General features: G+C 45.3%; 1 protein-coding gene across 1 annotated transcript in view; it reads right to left on the bottom strand.

Moving 5' to 3' along the window:
• Positions 1–18922, bottom strand: part of MFAP3L (microfibril associated protein 3 like) — a 45375-nt gene extending 26453 nt beyond the window's left edge. Inside the window, exon 1 of the mRNA XM_066279212.1 lies at positions 18697–18922. The gene's annotated coding sequence lies outside the window, so the exon portion shown is untranslated. The remainder of the gene's footprint in view (positions 1–18696) is intronic.
• Between the last annotated feature and the right edge of the window lie 1341 nt (positions 18923–20263).

The raw sequence follows: 20263 nt of genomic DNA, 5'->3' as shown, positions 1-20263 counted from the left end.
CCGGTAATAAAACATTGATCATGTATTTCTGGAGTTGGGAGGAAAGAGCCTGCTGTTCAAGGGTGTTTTGAACTAAATGAATATACATTATTGTTTTCTCTTGGCAGTGTTCATGCTGGCATTTTCCCATCAACTGGGATGGATAATTTTGTAGTTACACAACTGGATTTTGTCACAACATCTCATCGACTGAGAGTTACCATACATAAATGACGCCACAACCACAAGGCTGCCTTTTAGTTTAAAACATTCCTGCTAGGGTTCTACTCACGAACAAGGAGGGGAAATCCCAACTTCATGTGAAATAGAGAGAGGCACTAACTTACTTATTATATCATAAATGCTAACTTCTCAAAACTGGTAGCTGGCAGAGACCATTTTAGTTACAGAAGTATTTCTGCAACTTCCTTTCCCATGAATCATAAATGATGAAAAATATACACACCAGTTTATTTTTATAAAAAGCATTTAAGAATGATTTCCTTTTGTAATTTTTAAGAAAAATTTACCAACATTTTCACTAGCCCATTCTTTCAAGATGAACATATCTTGAGTTTTGAGGTAGTTAAGATGATGTTGAATGTGGACTGTGGGGACCCAAAGTCAAAGGCCAAGAAATGTACAGGAAAAGAACGCTCCTCGAGTGGTGACCGCGTCTAGAATCAAATCACTTCAGTGCTGGATCAGCAAAGTGTGATCTCAGTGCCTGAGTCATCTTACAGAAAGGGATTCTTTCCTAGCCATGTTCAAGAATCAATTTGTGCAGAGATTCTTTTTTTTTTAAGTGAGAGATGGGGAGACAGAGACAGACTTCTGCATGCACCCCTACAGAGATCCACCTGGCAGGCCCCTACCAGGTGATGCTCTGCCCATCTGGGCCATAGCTCTGTTGCTCAGCAACTGACCTATTTTAGTGCCTGAGGCCAGGCCATTGAGCCAACTTTAGGACCTGTGGTGAACTAACTTGAACCATTCAAGCCATGGCTGCAGGAGGGGAAGTGAGAGAGAGAGAGAGAGAAACAAGAGGGGAGGTGTGGAGGAGCAGATGGTTGCTTCTCCTGTGTGCCCTGATTGGGAATCGAACCCAGGACTTGCACATGCTGGGCCCATACTCTACCACTGAGCCAACTGGCCAGGGCCTGTGCAGAGAATCTTGATGCCTCTAACTACACAAATGTAATTCCTGACTTAGGTGGCAAATATGATCATTACAAGAAAATATGGAAAAGCATCATTTTTACTTTTTGAAGCATCCAGACAGATCAATTCCATCCAAATCAATACACATTAACTAAGAAACTTCCCAGTGCCAGGAGTGAGGAGCACAAAGGTAAAGCATAGTCATCCAAGAATTGAGGAGGGGAAGAGAGAAAAGTAAAACAGTCATAAAAGTGCGATAACGGCCTCATCAGAGAGGTGCCAATTTTCCATCATGGCACAGGAGAAAAACCCAAGTGGTCTAGGGTCCAGGAAGAACTTTCTAGAAGAAAGTAACCATTTAGTTTAATTATGAAGGGGTTCACCAAGTAGGCTAGGGAAGAGAAGCTAACCCAAAAGGAAGAAGAGCGTATTAAAAAAAAAATGATGCTTAGAGAGAACGTGGCACGACTGGGGAAATGTACGTAACTGGGCACCGCCATGGGAGTGCAGAGGGAGGGGGTGGATGGGGGCACGGGACGAAACACCAAGGACCGGCGCACCCACAGGTTTCAAAAGGGGGTAGTGGCATGGCCAGTTGTGTGTTCAGAAAGATCACCTTGCTCATAATGTGGCTGACGGTGTAAGGAGGGCTAGCAGCCCATTACAACATCCGGGAAGGAGAGAAAGCAGGGCCTGAACTAAGGGCAGTGGGCAGGAAAGAGGCAGGCAGACCCGAGAGAGACACGGCAGTGAGAGCGTACAGGACTGAAGGAAGGACTGACGCCAGAGCAGGTTAAAGTAACAGCAGCCCTCCCAAGCTGGACGGCCGACGGCGATCCCACGGCTCTCTCAGGAAACGAGTGTCTCATGTGTCAAGAACCAATGCCTGGCACTGCCAGCAGAATCCACACAGATACATGAATTTCAGCTAACAACTCCCTTGGGCAGCATGGCACACTCGCTGCTGTGCTCGGATGAGGGCCTGTCTGCTGGCAGTGGCCAAACGGAGCCCCTCGTGGCTCCTGCCTGGTCCACTCACCTCGCCTCCCAGCTTCACGCTCTCTTCTCCTCTCTCTCTCTCTGCGATCCCCCAGCTGATGGAAGGTACCATGATGACAAGCAGCAGCAGTGACTCTTAAATGCATGAGCTGTCACAGATTGAGAGCTATATGGCAGGAGGCATATCATGGGAAGAATTAGGACTTGTCTTATGAAAGTAGTCCCTCCCAAGGAGCAAGAAGAGATTAACCCTTTGAGTAGCACGAACCTTCATGTCCGTCCTCGTGCCGTCTGACCAAGCAGAGTCCGATCGTTCAAAATTTTTATTTAAAACCGTGTGAGGCAACATTAAAAAAAAAAACAAATGTACGTTCTTCTTGTTTCCATAAATTGGTTATCAAACAAACATGATTTTAAGATAATAAAACTGGAACTGGAACTAATTTCATTTTCTGAAAAAAACTCACTACTCAAAGGGTTAAGGGAAGGTGACCTCATGGCATTCTTGAGACACTCTTTGTTTAACTGCGATATTAGGATGGTTTCCAACAACTAAATGGGCAGGATAAAATGTATGTACCCTGACTTGCTGGACTGTTGTGAATGACCACCAGACGAGCTCTTTTAGGCTCACTGAATAATTTAGAAAGAGCTAGAACAAAAGGTCTCATTCTGCTCTATCAACTACATTGACGTGAAATCATGTAAAGAATTTTATGCTGTTATTTTTTTGATACACAAATGGAACATACTTTTTAAAAACGGGTCTGTTTTGAGTCGTTTTTCAAACCTAAAAATGAACAACAGGCCCAGATATCATCTTTGTAGTACTTAGTTTTTGATGGTGCAAAATAAGTTAGAAAACCATTCTTGGCTCTCCATCATGTTTTTTTCCATGTGGCATGTTTTTCTGATAAAAGTTAGAATGATATAAAACAAAGCTCTCAGAAATAGCATCACTTTTTAAAGGAGAAAGAGAATATGATATTAAAGGCTTCCTCCTCAGATAAAATGATTATCATTACACAAGATAAAAACAGGTCTATCATAAATACCTGTTTACAGAACTAGAATTTAGATCTGGAAAAAGCTGGATGTCTTTTCACAGAAGTGCTTCTTTCTACATTAGACAGGAAGGCCCGGGGAACAGAAGCGAAGACCCAGAGTTACACCGTTTAGTGGCTTACAGCCAGGATCAACAGCTCGTGCCCAGGCTGGGTCTGATAGCACATTAAAATCTCTTGCTATGTAGGCAATATTTAAGTTGTTCTAGCAGTTGAGACATGCAATGAGGGCTATTTTAATCACAGGTATATCTTTTAGAAGAGTTTATTGATGTTTTAGTGTGTATTTCTCTGAATTCTTACCTTTTTTAGTTTACTGGGGTGATACCAGCCAATATAATCACATAGGTTTCAGGTGTGCAATTCTTACTGTACTGTGTTCACCACCCCAACTCAAGTCTCCTCCATCACCAATGATCTCCCCTTTACTCTCTTCTACCTCCCCCTACTCTTTTCCTCTTGTAATCACCACACTGTTGTGTTCATCAGTGTTTTTTTTTTTTTCCTTTGCTTATTTTTGGGCCCAATTAGTGTAAATCCTTAATTGATCAGAGAGTTGTTTCCTCAGAAATCTGATGGTCCGGGGAATATACCAAACCTGGGAACTGAATACAAATGGACAGATGCACGGGTGGACGGTGCCTTTCTGTTGCCCAAGCCAATCCCCCAAACACATGATGATGCCGAGAAGAGGGTTAGCGGGCTGTCTTGGCATTTTTCTGTAACCTTTGATACCATCATGATCAGATTCTACAGTTGGATTCGAGCTGGTTCAGGAGCATCTCTAGCTGTTTCTGTCTTGCTCTGCCTGTTTCTACCACTAGATAGTTTTTCCAGCATTTCCCCAGACCCTTTAAAAAAGATGTCCTTTCAAAACATTCTCTCAACTCAGTTGGAGTATGTATGTATACACACACACACACACACACACACACACACACACACACACAGATTACAATTTTCCTTACAGTCCAATTAATTTGTTACCTGCTATCCTATGGCACTACTTCTACAAACTTTCATTTCTTCTTGTGTTAATTTCATCGCAAGCCCATTTCCTGAGAAGATCTGAGGTATTTAGTACATGAATGCCTATATCCAGAGTGAAGCCAGGCAGGAGTTGATGGATAGCTGGAAGCCGGTGCACCTCAACGAGTCCGCACCCTCCTCAGCCTGGAAAGACGGCCAGAGAAGCCCGTGCAACGGGGGCTGTGGTACTAAGGTGCTGGCCCCTCGCTGCCTGTCTGCAAGTCCAGGTGGGCCAGCGGTCTGCCCGGATGGAGGAAGCAAACGCATTCCCCATGCAGCCTGCAGAACTCCCTGGTCTATAAATGAGAGAATATTCTTAGCATTCTCTCCTATATCTGACTCATGGCCTGAAGCAACTGTGAGTTTACGTTTTCTTGTGGATTCTGGCATGCTTTGTATACCCTTAAGGCCTAGATACCCTAGATAGTGAAAATGCCTTTCTCAATTCTCCCATTTCATTATACACAGATGGCTTCCCAACTGGCCAAATACAGTTTACTTGTCTGGAACTGGGAGAGCTGTTCTTCATAGAAACAATCTTATCAAGGTTGGTTATTTTGTGTTGGGACCACTCATGGTGAAGCTATTTAACTCATTATTGAGTGTGAAGGAGACTATTAATAAGTGCCTAACGAAGACAGAGAGTAACAATAGGAATACATCCTGTGTTCCAGCTGCCAGCCGCTGTGAAGAGGAACTCCTACAGGTCTCCCTGTGGCCGGGGAGCTGCGATTAGGATTAGGGTGGAATTAGGCGCCTGAGATATAAAATGGGATGGGTCCTGAGGTTAAGATTAAGAACAGAAATTTGGTGGAGAGGTATGAAGAGAGGGCCAGTTTAGTCTTTTAGAATTAAGACCCACAGACTGGGAGGGACACACTAGCCCCTTGCTTAGTGTGGCCATTTGCCAGTCGATGACGTCTGACAATCAGCTGACCCCTCCGCACCACAGACCCCTCTGAGCCCCTCCGGGATCTATCATTCTGCGACCACAACAGCCAGGGCTGTGACTGGAGCTGGAGAAGGAACGAAATGGTGAGCTGAGGGGAGAAAAAGTAACAAGCAATGGGGTTGTTCGTGTACAAATGAAGATCCATTGCACTGCAGGGATTTCAGCCAGGGCAAAGTAGTGTGATTGCTAGGCCATTTGTGACTTGCTGGATGGCAGCTTGTACACCTTGCGGTACAACGGAACTTGTTCTCCATAGAAAATGTACCTTCTTGTGTGATCCTGGCATCGTGGACAATATGATGAGGGAGAAAACAGACTCAAGCTCCAAAGTCTTTGGACCCCTCCCCATCCATAACCCCCAGCTGTCCTCAGCGTGCTGCAGAGGTGGGTCAGCTCTGACCGCTGTAGGTTTACTTTAAGGTAGGCAGGGTAGGCCGGCTGGGAGGCTGCCAGATAGGGATGCTCCTCCCGGCCAAGGGGTACAGGCTTCTCCCCTCAACCCCACTCTTGGAGCAGCTCAGTACAAGGACTGAACCTTGCTGCTCTTACCTTGCTACCTGGACTAATAATGACCACCTGAGCAACTGTGGCCATGCCACTGACCCAACCTTTCCTCTTCAGGCCAAGGACCACCAGCTATGTAAATCTGTGCTGTACCGCTGCGGGGCTGATGACTCTCACTACCCTCCTCTGGGGCCTGGAGATCTTCATTTCACGTGATAATTCACTACAGAGTGGTCTTGGGTATAATTTTTATCAGGAAGCATCCCCAATAACAAAACGTGGTTGGCGCTCAAACAGTTGTTGACAGTGCCAGGTGCCAGGCATTCATTACCTTTTCTTTTTTTTTTTTTTTAACTGCGCATGGGGAATACTTCAAAGAAAATTAAAATAAAACATTAATACTCTTTAGTTATTACAAGGTACATTTGCAGGGGTTCCTCGTGCAAGGGTAGAAGCTAGAGAAGGCCTTTCCGTGGCCTCTGTATTTGGTCCCTGGCTGCCTCGCAGTCTTCCTTTCTGACTCCCCGCCAGCCACACTGCGCTCTGCTCATCCCGGAATTGGCCACGTGCACCGGAACTCTTGCACTTCCAGGTCCTTCGATCTGGAAGCAGTTCCCTGGGTCCTGATAAGACTCACTTCCACTCTTCCTTTCTGACTCTCAGACCCCTGCTCGAATGTCCCCTCATCAGCAGGCCCTCCCTCATCATCTTACATAAAATAGTGCCCCCCCTGACCTGCTGTCCACCTCTACCCTGCTCCTTCCTTCATAGCATTAACTACCATCTGTGTGTGCACGTGCCTGTGTGCGTGTGTGCGTGCGTGTGTGTATCTGCTCCTCTTAAGGGACAAGCTCCCAGAGGGCCGGGCTTCTGTTGTGGACATTGGCCACTGTAGTAGCCCCCACACCTAAAAACGTGCTTCGTGAGTAGTCAAGCAACTAAATGTCTGCTTGGTGCATTTACATTATTTCTCTGCCCTTTCGTTTAGACATATTAGTAACTTACTGGGCAGTTACATTTGCCCTGCATTTCCAACAAAGTCCACCCTTTTCGTTTTTTTTTTAGAAGTTCTAGTTAAATATATCTACTCTTTATCACAAAACTAAAATATCCACAAAGATGTCTTTAAAAGTCAGCCTTTGGAAACACATCCTTTCTTAACGAGATGAGAGGCTGTGGTGCTCCGAACATGGCCCTGGCAGCAGACGTCAAGGGACCGTGGAAGGAGGCTGAGGGCATCTGGTCTGTTGGAGGACCTGGGATATCCTCTGAGATGAGTGAGTTTTGGGAACTGTTGGTCAAGTTTGTAAATATGATGTATATGTTTGCTCGCTTATAGTTTGCGTTGGGTGTGGGGGACAGGCTGTAAGCTGGCAAGGTCCTTATAGCCTAAGGCTTAGTTTTAAGACTAAGCCTTTCCCACCCTTTTAATTCTAAAATCTTTTCAAAACTAAGCTTTTCCCCACATCCTTGACTGCTGCATGATGTGGGGTGATGCACTCTCATGAGGAATCCCATTTATGCCTCAGATAAGTGGCTATATACCAGAGACTTCCTTATTTGTATATTGGCTTTAAGGCTTTAATTTTCTGCACTATAAAATGGGGCAGACCGGGGGCTTGTGCTTGCTCAGTTCCTGAAATTAGCATTGCAGAGGAGAAGCAGCCACGATGGCGGAATGCTGAAGGAGAAGCCAGTTTGTGCAGAGTTTGTGCAAAGAGAAGGAGATGGGGAACAGAGGTGAATAGGCTGATGAGGTAGAAACCTTTGATTCTAGGAAACTCAGATAAGTCAGTGGCTTTGGGAGCCCTGAATGGAAAGGGAAGTGTTTTTCCACTATGTATGCCTGCTGGGTGTGAACTAAGATGAAAGGTAATGGCCCACCAGTTCTTGGCTCCGTTGTTTCATTACTGTCTGTCCAAATCAAACGCGAACCTGCACAGGCCAGGTGGCTGTGATGGTGGCCTTGACTACTGGCCCTACAGGGACTAATTTCTATGCCTGTGTACAGTTCAGAACAAGTTGTCAAGTTGCTGTAAGATATGTCACTCTGTTAGGCAGAAAGAACCTCTGGCCTTCCCCCTTACTGCCTAGAAGAATGTAAGACAGAGGACCTGCTCCAGGAAGGGAACTACATCATAGATAACTCTAGTTTCATCGGATCTAGGTGTGGTGGACAGGGAGGAACCTAGCAAAGCCCATTTCATCGAAGCCCTCCCTGTGTCGTGGATTCAAGAGAGCCCAACAAATGCTTGCTTACTAAACATTTAACTCTTTTCATCTCCTATGAATTGCTTAATTCCTTTTAAAGTCCTAGACCCCTACTTTACCCTCCTTAGTCCAGAGGACATCTATACCTAATTTTCCCTTACTGTCTCTGGAATTTTCATGCTTATATGAATTTCCCATGTGCATGTGTATTTTTTTGTGATCAATTATGTTTTCCCCTTTTTATTGAATTTATTGGGATCACACTGGTTAACAAAATTATACAGGTTTCAGGTGCACAATTCTATAACACATCATCTGTACACTATTGTGTGTTCACCACCCCAAGTCAAGTCTCCATCCATCACCATTTATCTCTCCTGTACTCTCATCCACCTCCCCCCCCCACCCCCTTCCCTCAGGTAATCACCACAGTGTTGTCCCTGTCTAAGAGTTTTTTTCTTTTTTGTTTGTTGGTCAAATAAGTTTTTAAATATGACATATATGTTTGCTTACCTTGGGTGTGGGAGACGGGCTGTAAACTGGCAAAGTTATTACAGCCTAAGGCTTAGTTTTAAAACTAAGCTTTTGCCCACACCCTTGACTGTTGCATGATGTGGGGTGGTGCACTCTTATGAGGAATCCCATTTATGCCCCAGATAAGTGACTTTGTATCAGAGACTTCTCTATTTTGTATATTGGATTAAAGGTTTTGATTTCTACACTATAAAATGGGGACAGACCAGGGGCACGCTCTCTCGGTTCCCGCTATCACCATTGAAGGGGCCTCCCTGATCCCTTGCCCTCCATGAGAAAAGCAGGTTTTCTGCTTTTCCCTTGGCTTCTCTTGTGGCTTGCCTGTCTTGGTGAGACTCTAATAACCAGAATGGCCCACCATCCTCCGACTCTACTATTTCTTTACCATCTGCCTGAATCCAATGGGAACCTGCATGTGAATGGACACGATGGCGGCTTCTGGCCATACATTGTTCAATCCCTTCATCCCCCACTCCCAAAGCTGTCAGCCTGCTCTGAGTATTTTCCTTGGTTAGTTCATTTAGTTTCTTAGATTGCACACATAAGTGAAATCATATGATTGTTGTCTTTCTCTGATTGGTTTATTTCACTTAGCATAAGGCTCTCCAAGTCCATCCATGCTGTTGCAAAAGGTAAAATTTTCTTCTTTATAGCCAAGAAGTGTTCTATCCCTGTGTACACTGTTAAAGTTTTGTTTTTCTCCTGTTACCATGCCTTATGTCATTTTAATTATTTAACCAGCCAGAAGAACTAACAGAGAAGGAAAGGGGAAAGTTTTCCTATCCCCATCTCCTGAAATACACATCTTCTTACAGGTGAAATGAAAAGCAACTGCCTGCCCGATTTAGATTTCAAAATGTCAGAACCAATCTTCACTCCTTGTCCCTTTGGTTGTCTCATTAAGGCCATTCAGAGCTGCAGTGCAGAAGTGGGTCACTCGAGGCTCTCACCTTTACCAGAGTAAAACTTCATCTATTTGAAAAAATATGCTCTGTAACTGGAGAGGGTAGTTAAAAAAACTTTAGTTTTCCTCGTTTCCTTCCTCCTTTGCCAGCCTATTATCACAAAGTGGAATTGCATAATGAACATTTCTCTGAATCATTCATGCCAAGTGCTTTTAATAGACTCTCACTAAGAACTGGATCTTAGTGAAAAAACACCCCAGAAGAGACCCTGTAATTCCAATTCTGCTTGATTTAATTCGTATTAAACACAACGATTATGTCCCTTATGTTCACCTTGCATTTCTGATTTACAAAACACTACCACAGAAGTGATCCCAGCTGAGTCTTATCACTCCCTTAGGACGTGAGCGCCTCTGTCCACGCTGACACTCAGAGAAGCAGAGGCCGGGCCCCCAGCCCTCGGAGAGACGCTTCCTGACTCAGGGCAGGGCTCCAGGAACCTGGACACACTTATCCATGAGGGATATCACAGCTTCGCCGACAGTCTAAATGCCACAAGCGTCCAAACTGTCATGATTATTATGTTAAAATAAGAATAATTTTAAAGTACTATTGTGATTATTTATTATTTTAAAAATTATTTTAAAATTCTGTACATAAGAGCAATACTTTAGTGCCTAGGCTAAGATCAATCTTTCCCCAAAGTCAAGTGGTTTTCAATATGACAAGGGAAAATAAACTTAACAAAACACCAGAAAAAAAGTTGAAAATATGGGTTCAATGGTTTCCACAGAGAATTTTTGAAGGATACTTTGCCTTTCTCTCACTTTTGATGGGAAAAGGCCTGGCCAGGCCGGGCACACGTTCCAGGTGTTCTTAATGATTTCTCAGCTGGACAGTCACTCATTTAGCAATAAAAACAATTAGGAGCCAATCATATCAATTAGCTGAACTCAAATTATTTATGAGGCCAATATTATCAATTTAGTACCAATTCCTGTGGGGATTAAAAAAAATTTTTTTTAAGTCCAGTTCTTTACCTTGAAGGTGCTTAGAATTTTCTGATGATATCTGCATACAAAGTCATACATGATTAAGCACCAAACTGGGTAAGTACCACAGAAATGCAGTGGAAAGTCAGCTGGAAAGGTCACAGAACGTTCCCTGCAGTGGGCCAAGTCCTGGAAGATGAATAAAAGAGACAAGACAGTTCCCCAGCAGGAGTAACTGCTTACTTTAGATAAGCAGGGGTGGAAATAAACATGGCACACAAATTAAAACTAAAAATCTGTCCCAGTGTGTTTTAGCAAGGCCCATCTCTAGAACTCTACTGGATGTCAGACACTTCTCCAGAAGTTCTATTAATAGGAGAATCGATAGAGGACTTTGGGATGTGTGGTCCGTTAGTTACCTGGGATGTAAAAACTACCGCCCCAGCAAGGAAGGGAGTGGGCCATAAATGGAAGTAGGCAGGAGGAGCCCTAGGAAGGCGGGAGAGGGTCAAAGGCCACTAGAGGCCTTGCAGATACGGGGGAGAAATTCTAGGCCTCCAGTAAAGCAAAGGGTGGGTAACACTCAAATACTTAAAAAAAATTAATTTCAAGTTCCTCAAGTGTTTTAGAATGGAGAAAAAGCTTTGGGAACTCTACCACAGCCAGATTCACGCAAAGACCAAGTAATCTAGGCGGGCCTCTGAGAAAACAGCTGGCTGCTGCTCCCTTTGGGAGGCCTCCTATTGTTACAAAGACAACAGAGCTCTCACTAGTTTCAGCCCTGGTTTCAGGAGCCTGTGGAAAAGTATGGCCCCAGGAGAAGCATCCCATCTCGTCTAGAAGAGGTACTGCTTTGATGAACAAATCAGAATGCTGTGAATGAGTGCCAGGCTGGGCTCTCTGGCCTTGTTTGAACTGGATCAGTCCCTTCAATGGGTCATTCAAGAGCCCTTGACTCTTGACTCCAACTTAGTTATTTCCTTAAGAAGCAAAGCCTTCCCTTACACTCTTCCTGGCACCAGGAGCCAACTCAAATCCTCAGTGGAAGGAAAGAGCTGAGATTATATTTTAAAATCTTCTCAGCCAGCTTCCTCTTTCCCACTGATTACAGTAAATCAACTTCAGCCCAGACTCTAAAACTGTTACGTTGTAATCCAGAATTAGGGAACTCACCCCACGCTAATTTCCTCTCGGTCTCATTGGCAGACCCCGGATGCCTCTGTGCAGAAGCTGGAGAAAAACCAGGGAATTAATTCCTTCTTCACTGCCTTTCTTATGAAGTCTGCGCCCTGTGGTGATGGAGTTTTGACTCCTGCCCTCACACACAGCTGTGTGCTCCCTTCCCTCACTTCAGGTTCCCAGGTTTAAGCAAACGCAGTGGGAGTTAGTCTCTCTGGGGATGCAGAGTCTTGCACTTGGCAGGAGAGCCCCTTGAGAACTGCTCCAAGCCCGGAATCCCTTGGGAGGGTCTGCCTCCCACACTGCTGCGGCACTTGACACAGATAATCCAATTACATCCTTTCCTCTTGTGGCCACATGGCTCCTGCTCCCAGCTTCCGAGCTCGCCATTTCCGCCTGGCGTCACGGGGTCGACTCCTTCCTTGCTGACCTGCCTCTAGTCTTCCCTGCCTCCAGTTCACACACCATATCGCTGTGGAGGTCAGCTGGCTCTCAAAGGTTTTATTTAAAACATATTCCATGTATATTCATTTTGTCAGTAGCATAAAACTATATAGTCCTTGGCGGGATATACATGATCCTTCCTGGCCTGATTCTCATCCATCTCTTTAATCACATCTTCAGAGTGTCCCTTCCCCCACCCCCATCATATCCCCTTTCCTGAGTACCCAGGACCTCTGTGCCTTTTACCGCTTGGCCTTCCATAACCCTGCACATGTGGTGAACCCCTATGTACCCTTCCGGCCACGGTTCAAAGGCGCTCCAGAACACCCCAGGCAGTTCCAGGCACCCTTTCTCTCACTGTCCTTTACCCATAGCTTCATATTTTTTTTCTTTTTTTCTTTATTCATTTTTAGAGAGGAGAGAGAGAGGGAGGGAGAGAGAGAGAGAGAGAGAGAGAAGGGGGGAGGAGCTGGAAGCATCAACTCCCATATGTGCCTTGACCAGGCAAGCCCAGGGTTTCGAACCGGCGACCTCAGCATTTCCAGGTCGATGCGTTATCCACTGCGCCACCACAGGTCAGGCCATAGCTTCATATTTTTACTGTAATTGGGTTTTTTTTTTTGTGTGTGTGTGTGTGTGTTTGTTTTTGCACATCTGTCCTTGGCTCCATTCCTTGGCTCCACTAGATTATAAGCTCTCAGGTTATCAACATTTGTTGAATGGATTGATGAATTAATTAAGGAAGAGGTAAGAGAGGCTTATCTGAAGATACACACTTGGAGACACTGGTGTACGGGTCACTGACACAGTCATGAGGAAAAGTTAAATGACCCAGAAAGAACATAGTGGGCCACAGATGAGAAGACAAAGGTTAGAACCCAGGGAAATTGGAAAGACAAACAGTCAGAGAAAGAATAATTTAAAAAAAATGCATTGGCCAGTTGGCTCAGCAGTAGAGCATCGGCCCAGCGTGTGGAAGTCCTGGGTTTGATTCCCAGCCAGGGCACACAGGAGAGGTGCCTATCTGATCCTCCCCCCCTCCCCTCCTCCTTCCTCTCTGTCTCTCTCTTCCCCTCCTGCAGCCAGGGCTCCACTGGAGCAAAGTTTGCCCGGGCGCTGAGGATGGCTCTATGGCCTCCGCCTCAGGCACTAGAGTGGCTCTGGTTGCAACAGCCCAGATGGGCAGAGCATCGCCTCATGGTAGGCATGCTGGGTGGATCTTGGTCAGGCGCATATGGGAGTCTGTCTGACTGCCTCCCTGCTTCTAACTATAGAGAAATACAAAAAAAAAAAAAAAAAAAAAAAAAAAAAAGGAAAAGGAAAAGAAAGAAAAAATATTAAAACATCGAGGGTACATATCCCAGAGAGTAAAGCAGAAGAGATTAAAAAACGAGAAATAGTTTACACTGAGCTCTTCCTTTGCAGGGGAAAACAATAACCACTGCGTCATTATGCAAACAAAGCTCCGCAATACAGATATACTGTTTGGTTCTCATTAATATAAATCTTAAGTCTTACTGTTCATTCTAGCCCAGGGCTACCTTTACCAAGTTGTCTGAAAAATTTGTTTCTCTTACTCATTTTTTTCTAACATAGAGTTCAATTTCAATTCACTAAGGTAGACGATTCCTTCAGTTTAGGTTCTCCAGACACAGAGATGTCAATTCAACAGGACTGTAAGTTTTTACAGGACAGATATTAAGCCCCTGAACAAAAAAAAGACTGAATAAATATGTTTGGGAAAAAATGACTAAATTCCTTATGTATTATTTATTTACTTATTTTTAGCATGAGGGGGAGTAAGACAGGTACTGAGGAATAGAGGTGAGAAGCATCAACTCCCAGTTGCGGCACTTTAGTTGTTCATTGATTACTTTCTCATATGTTCTTTGACGAGTGGGGGGAGGCTTCAGCTGAGCCAGTGACTCCTTGCTCAAGCCAGCAGCAACCTTGGGTTCAGGCCAGTGACCTTGGGCTTCAAGCCAGCAACCTTTGGCCTCAAGCCAGAAGAGCCCACGTTCAAGCTCGCAACCTCGGGGTTTCGAACCTGGGACCTCAGCATCCTAGGTCGATGCTCTATCCACTGCACCAGCACCAGCCAGGTGAAATTCCTTATATTTAAATACAGAAGTTAGGTCATCTAGTACTATAGCTATCACCCATCCCCCAGCAAATATGGAGCCCCTGGAAAACACTGTTAATTGATTACGGCAATTCCTCAGTTGAGCATGTACAAGCCCACAGCACTACAAGCAGTGAATGCCAACTGGTCAGAGTGGGCTCAGCTGACATAACATCATTCTCAAGTTGACTATGTTAAATTTGAGCTTTTGCAGCACTCGGCTCAGGGCCGCGTGGTATGTAGCCAGCAGAGCAGCTGCCTGTTAAGAGGACAATGGGCAGAAACAGGCAGTCAAATGCGACTTGACCTTTCTGCTTTACTTTCTGTGTCCTTCTTCTATTAGGAATTGTAAATAAGGCCTATGAATGTCATTTCAGATCAGTTCAGAGAACCAAACATAACAACCTGGCTCCATATTTCTAGCCATCACTGACCACCCCTGGTTAGACATCCTTTGTCAAACTGCCATGAGAAACTTGAGATTTAGCTATACACTGCTTTTTTAGGAAGATGATCTGGTGGCAGTCTGGTCATTGCCCCTTCCTATTTAAAAATTCCTTGCTGGTGTCCCACTATTTATCTATAATAGGGTAAAAATCCAAACTCCTTTGCATGACATCGAATTTCTCACAATGAAAGGGCCACTTCATTCCCCTTCTCCTGCTCCTGCTCATTATTCCACCACACCAAATCCTTTAGCTTTCTATCCTGCCTTTCTATGGCACTTAAGTCACAATCTTAATCACTTAACACACAAATTTATTATCTTTCAGTTCTGAGGGTTAGAAGTGCAACATGGGTCATAATGGGGAATCATGGAGCTGGCTGGGCTATGTTCCTTCTGGAAGCTTCAGGGGACCATCTGTTTCCTTGCCTTGCCAGCTTCTAGAGGCTGCCCTCATTCCTTGGCTCATGGACCCCTCCCACCTTCAAAGCCAGCAATTGTTCAGTCAAGTCTTTCTCACATGGCATCACCCCAATGCTGACTTCTGTTTCCCTCTTTCATTTATAAGTATTCTTGTGATTACACTGGTCTCACTGGACAATCCTGAAAAAAGTCTCCCATCTCAAATTCCTCAGCTGAATCACATCTGCCAAGTTCCAAAGTCAATATCTTTTGGGGGAGGAGGGGCTGTCATGTTAACTACCATGATGGTGTTCCTTCTGCCTGGAAAGTCTACTTCTCTGCTGAGAAGACGCCTACCCAGTTCCTTAGGCATTCCTTAGGGACCCGTGGAAATGCCGCTATATTCATGAGGCTCCTCCCCCTCCTACCCAAGGGGTTCCTTCCTAAGTCTCCTCAGTTCCACATACAACCACTTCTCCTGTAGCACTTTGCCTGTCTCTCTGACTGGACTCTGAGTCACTATGTCTTATTCACTTTTGTAGCCTCGGGGGCCTAACTGTTAAAGATTGTGGGGAAGAAAAATGAATGTGGTATTTTAATGAGTAAAGACCTCAGGTGGAGCAGAGGCAAGATAAATAAATTCACAGGACTTCTATTTTTAGCACAATTTAGAAACTAGTTCTGACAGCTCTTACCTGGTCATTATCCCATAATCAGCCAAACTCCTTAATCCTTTAACCATTCCAGGGAGGTATTAGAGCATACTTAAAACCAAATATTTGCATCTAATGCCATTTTCAACTTGAACACGATTAACTTGAATGTTATACAAATGTTGTCAAAGTTTTAAGTGTCCTGAGCTTGGCTAGGAAGGGACAGGCCACACCTCAAGTATTTGGTTAGATGTTGAGTTAGTGAAGATATTATCTGCATGATTTATAAATTTAAAAAAAAATGACACTCATCTAACAAATCTGACTGTACTATGCTAGAGATTAAAAGCAACGTTGCCACAATATTATCTGGAAGTTCTTGCATTAAAAACAAACAAACAAACAAACAAAAAACAAAGTTCAAATTAAGCAAATTTAAATAGCCTCAAATATTTATATTGCAAATCAAACAAGGAGATGAATAAATTAAGGTACTTTACTGGGGAAAGATCTGTTTTTAAAGGCAATAGTTTGCAATGAATAGCTAATGTCACTAATAACACTTATGCAGTACAGAGATCTAAAGACATGAAAATAAAACAAAAAATTATGTGCTTGGCAGTTGAGCTCAAGAACCCAACAGTTAAATGCAAAAGAAAAGAAATTATTACCTGTTTCCTCATTTGAATAGAAAACCTACCTTGCTATTTTCTCTTCATTAACAATGACAAAATCCCTTTTCAGTCTAAATCCTGGTGATTTTGTTAGTGTTGGGTTAGGAGAACATGGAGTTCTTGAAACCAAGAGTGGTGCTTATATATGTCTTTTGTTAAATTCCATTGTCTTTCCTAACTGAAAAAAGATGTACATATAGGGGTTTTTAGATCCGGAAGTAACCTATTGATCTGTATTAAACCTCACATTCACAGAGAAACTAAGGCTTAGTTGTGTCCTCTAGGCCAGGAGATACCCAAGGGTGAAGGTACTTCCACTTGGGAATGCAGTTTGAGAACACCACACCGACTGCAGAGGATAAGCTGTACATATACACAGTCCTTCACAGCAGATCTCTAACCTGATGCATTTTTATAGAAAAGGAAGCACAGTTTCCCAATATTTGTATTGGGTTTTTCAAATGTCTAAATTTTTCTGTAAATGTATTTAGAAATGCATTTGGGAGCAATGAACAACAAACTATTCAGCTAAAATGGAGGACTACAGGCCTCACTTGTATTAATAGAATCATGTTGTTTCTATTGTCGTCTGGACATTTCGAGACTTTCCTGTTGTTAAGTCTTGGTTATGCACAGACATAGCCTAGAGCCCACTTGGGGAAACCATCCAGGGTAGCTCGAATTCCAGCTGGAACCACAGCAGGCAAGAACATTAAAAGCTATTTCACAATCCAATGAGAAGTCAATGTACCTCCAAAGTCTATTAAGGTCTATCAAGAATGCAAACAAGAGAACATGTTGACCATTGCCACAGGGAAAGGGGCTTGGAGGGGTTGGGTGATAAAGGTGAAGAGATTAAGAAGTACAAATATTGTAGTTATAGAATAGTCCTGCGGAGGTAAAATACTGCATAGGGAATATAGTCAGTAATATTCTAATAATTACGTATAGTGTCATATGGGTAAGAGATTTATAGGGATGGTCACCTAGTTAGTCATATAATGTCTAAGCACTGAGGTGTACACCTAAAACTAATAATATAATATTGTATGTCAACTGTAATTGAAAATTAAAGAATGTAAAAGCAAAATAAATAAAACCATAAGAAAAGAATGCAAATAAGAAGTTTTGTAATAAGATTAATAAATAAAACAACAGAACTCACGAAGTGGTACTTATGGAAGTAGGCTTTAGAATACAACTTTAGTTAGATGTGGAACTAGTTAACACTAAAACAAAGATTGTTTATCTTGCTCTTATTAGATCCAATAACCCTAAGAATGTTACTAGTACTAAATATTTTAGGAAGAGCCAACAGTAGAAACTGCACTGAGATCTACAAATTCCCTTTTCTATAAAAGTAAAATGCCAGTAGAACTACATTGTTCTAACTTACTCTTCTAAAAATAAATCTTCCATCCTGCATTTCATCTTGAACAATTTTACTATGTTCAGCATAGTAGCAACTGAAAAAAAAATGTTTCATTTAGAAACAAAAGTGAGAAAACTTAACAAAAACCATTGCGTTTCTGTAATACGAGGCTTTCAATTTCTTAATATGAAGCTAAGATAAAACAAAATAAAGACTGCTACAGTAACCAAACTTTTCCGTAACAAGTATCCTTAAAAACACTGGCAATTCAGCCATAGTAGGCTATTTTCTACAGCGTTGAGTTATAGGACCTGCCAACATTCTTTTTTTATGCTAGTCTGCTATATAAGTCTTGCAACTTGCAAACTCCAATTTTTTGAAGGAGGGTAGGTTAATGGCCTACCGTAAAATAAATCATATTTGCAATTACTGGCTTTTAAGCCTATGATGCAGGTTTCCCTTTCCACGCCATGAAGCAATTCGATGTCAACTTGCTATGGAGTCAAATGCGACAAACTCTGAGAGCTTCAGTCGCGAGGCGGCGGCTTGAGGCACCCACAGCTTCCCGCACTCCTGCAGCATCAGGACAAGGCGCTCGGCGGTTTTCCGGGTCCGAACCCGGAACCCAGACTCAAGAGCTTGGGGGGCCAGGACCGTACACCCTACCCCCTATTTCGGAAAAACTGAGGCACGGTGACCGGAGTGACCTGGAGTCAGGCGAAGCCTCCCGCTGCACCTTGGCGTTCCCTTCTCCCGGGAGACCCGGGAGGGTCCTCGGTGGCATGCGGTAGACACCGCGTTCCCCAACGTCAGGAGGCGTATGACATAGGCTTGAGAGGAGGCTGTCCCATCCATCCGCCCCCGGGTCCCGCCCCGCATGGATACTGAGCATCCTGCGACCCCCAGGAGCCCGCTGCCGGGACCTCGCCGCCTCCCGCCGCGCAGCTGCGTAGTGGGCTCCGCCAGCTTAGGCTCCCGGGAAAGTTCCGCGGCGGGAGCCGCAGCCGCGACTTGCCTGCCCACCGGTGCGGGGCTCCTTGCTGCCCGCACCCCGCCGCCCGGTGCCCCAGCTAACCTGACGCCGCCGCGCCACTCAGGTGGCCGCCGTGCGCTCCTCGCCATGGCCAGCCTGAGAGCTGCCGCTGCGCCCACTCCGCGCCGGATGCCCGGCAGCGCTACTGCGGAGGAGCCGCCTCCACCAGCTCCTTGCGGCGCGGCGGGATGCGCGGCGGGCAGGCAGGCAGACAGCCGGGAGTGCGGCGCTTCCCACCTCCTGGAGCCGGAGCCGGCCGGTGCTGAGCATGCCCAGTGCGGCTCGCTGGGCGGCGCGGTATCACCGCCGGGTTTTCGCAGCAGCCACGGCGCGGGGGCGGGGGTGGAGGGCGGGGCGGGACGAACCTGTAGGAGCCGCGGGTCCTCCCGCGGAGGAGGGGACGGGCTGAGTGTGCCAGGGAGTCCCCCATTCACTCCAAGCAGCTTCTAGGGCGGGACTTAGTGTCCCCGGGGGGCTCAGCCGCAGCACGCCGGGATTATTACCCGAGCGGAGGGCGCTTATTTACGAGGCTGTCGTGCTTGGGCAGCGTGACTGATAATTGAGAGGCAGGGCACCACTAGGGCTTCCACTACAACTTTCCTGAGCGTTGGGGCGCACTGTCGTTAGAGACACCCAGGAACTGGTTTCTTAGCATCCCATCCTGGGACACGGGAGAACTAGCCACACAACCTCTGAACATACCCCTTCTCCGAGGCCGCGTGTCACGCCACCTTGCGACCAAAAGCTTCGCAGGGTGCCTCTGCTGTCAACTCTAAAACCCACACGGAAGAGGTTGGAAGAAAACACGCAGGACTTCACTGATAGCTTCTGAGTGTTATGGATCCAGGAATTTTAAATTTTCTTATTTTTTGATTAGTTGTAGTTTCTAAGTTTTGTGTGGTTTTTTTTTTCTAATGTACAGTATGATGCTTTGTAAATAAGAAAGATGGGTTAGTCTAAAACACCTGCGGAACTCTGGAAGCACGATTCTGCATTGTAAGCGCCCGCGCCCTCCCACTTTTTTTGGCTCGCGGGGGACTGTCAATTTTAGGGGGAGGGCAGGGTAAGGCCCCTTTTCCCTGGCTCTACTAGGCCCGCCCCCTGGCCACGCCCCAAAGCCCTCTTACTCCCTTACCTCCCATTTCTCTTACGGTTGCTGCCAAAACCCGGAAAGGTGGAGTTCCCACACTGACGCTTGTAGCGCATGCAGCCTGACTGTATGTTCCACCGCAGGGTCTGGGACTGCTGTCACCGAGAGAGGAGGCTTTAAGCAATTTCCAGTTTTTCTCCTCCTTCTCTCGGTCCCTGGCAAACGGGACAAAATAGCGCCGCAGACCCCTGCCCCGAGTTCAGACCCGCAGAAATGGGTCAGGACCTGACTGAGCATGCTCTGGGCAGTGCCAGGCTGCCGCACGCGGCTGCATCGGGTCGCCCAAGGTTGATGTAGCTGCGTTCGCTCATCATGACATGGAAGGTCAGGAGGCCGGTGGAAGCGGGGCCCTAGAGGTGCTCGATGCCTTCACATGTGGGCAGGTCACCCCTGCTAAGGCCCCTGTTGGAGGCAAGAGTATGTGGGATTTGATTTACAAGTGAATCAAAGCATGATTTT

This window comes from Saccopteryx bilineata, chromosome 1, assembly GCF_036850765.1.
Source record: "Saccopteryx bilineata isolate mSacBil1 chromosome 1, mSacBil1_pri_phased_curated, whole genome shotgun sequence".
NCBI lineage: Eukaryota > Metazoa > Chordata > Mammalia > Chiroptera > Emballonuridae > Saccopteryx > Saccopteryx bilineata.
Note: the sequence above shows the minus strand (reverse complement) of the source record. Positions and strands in the feature narration are given on the sequence as shown.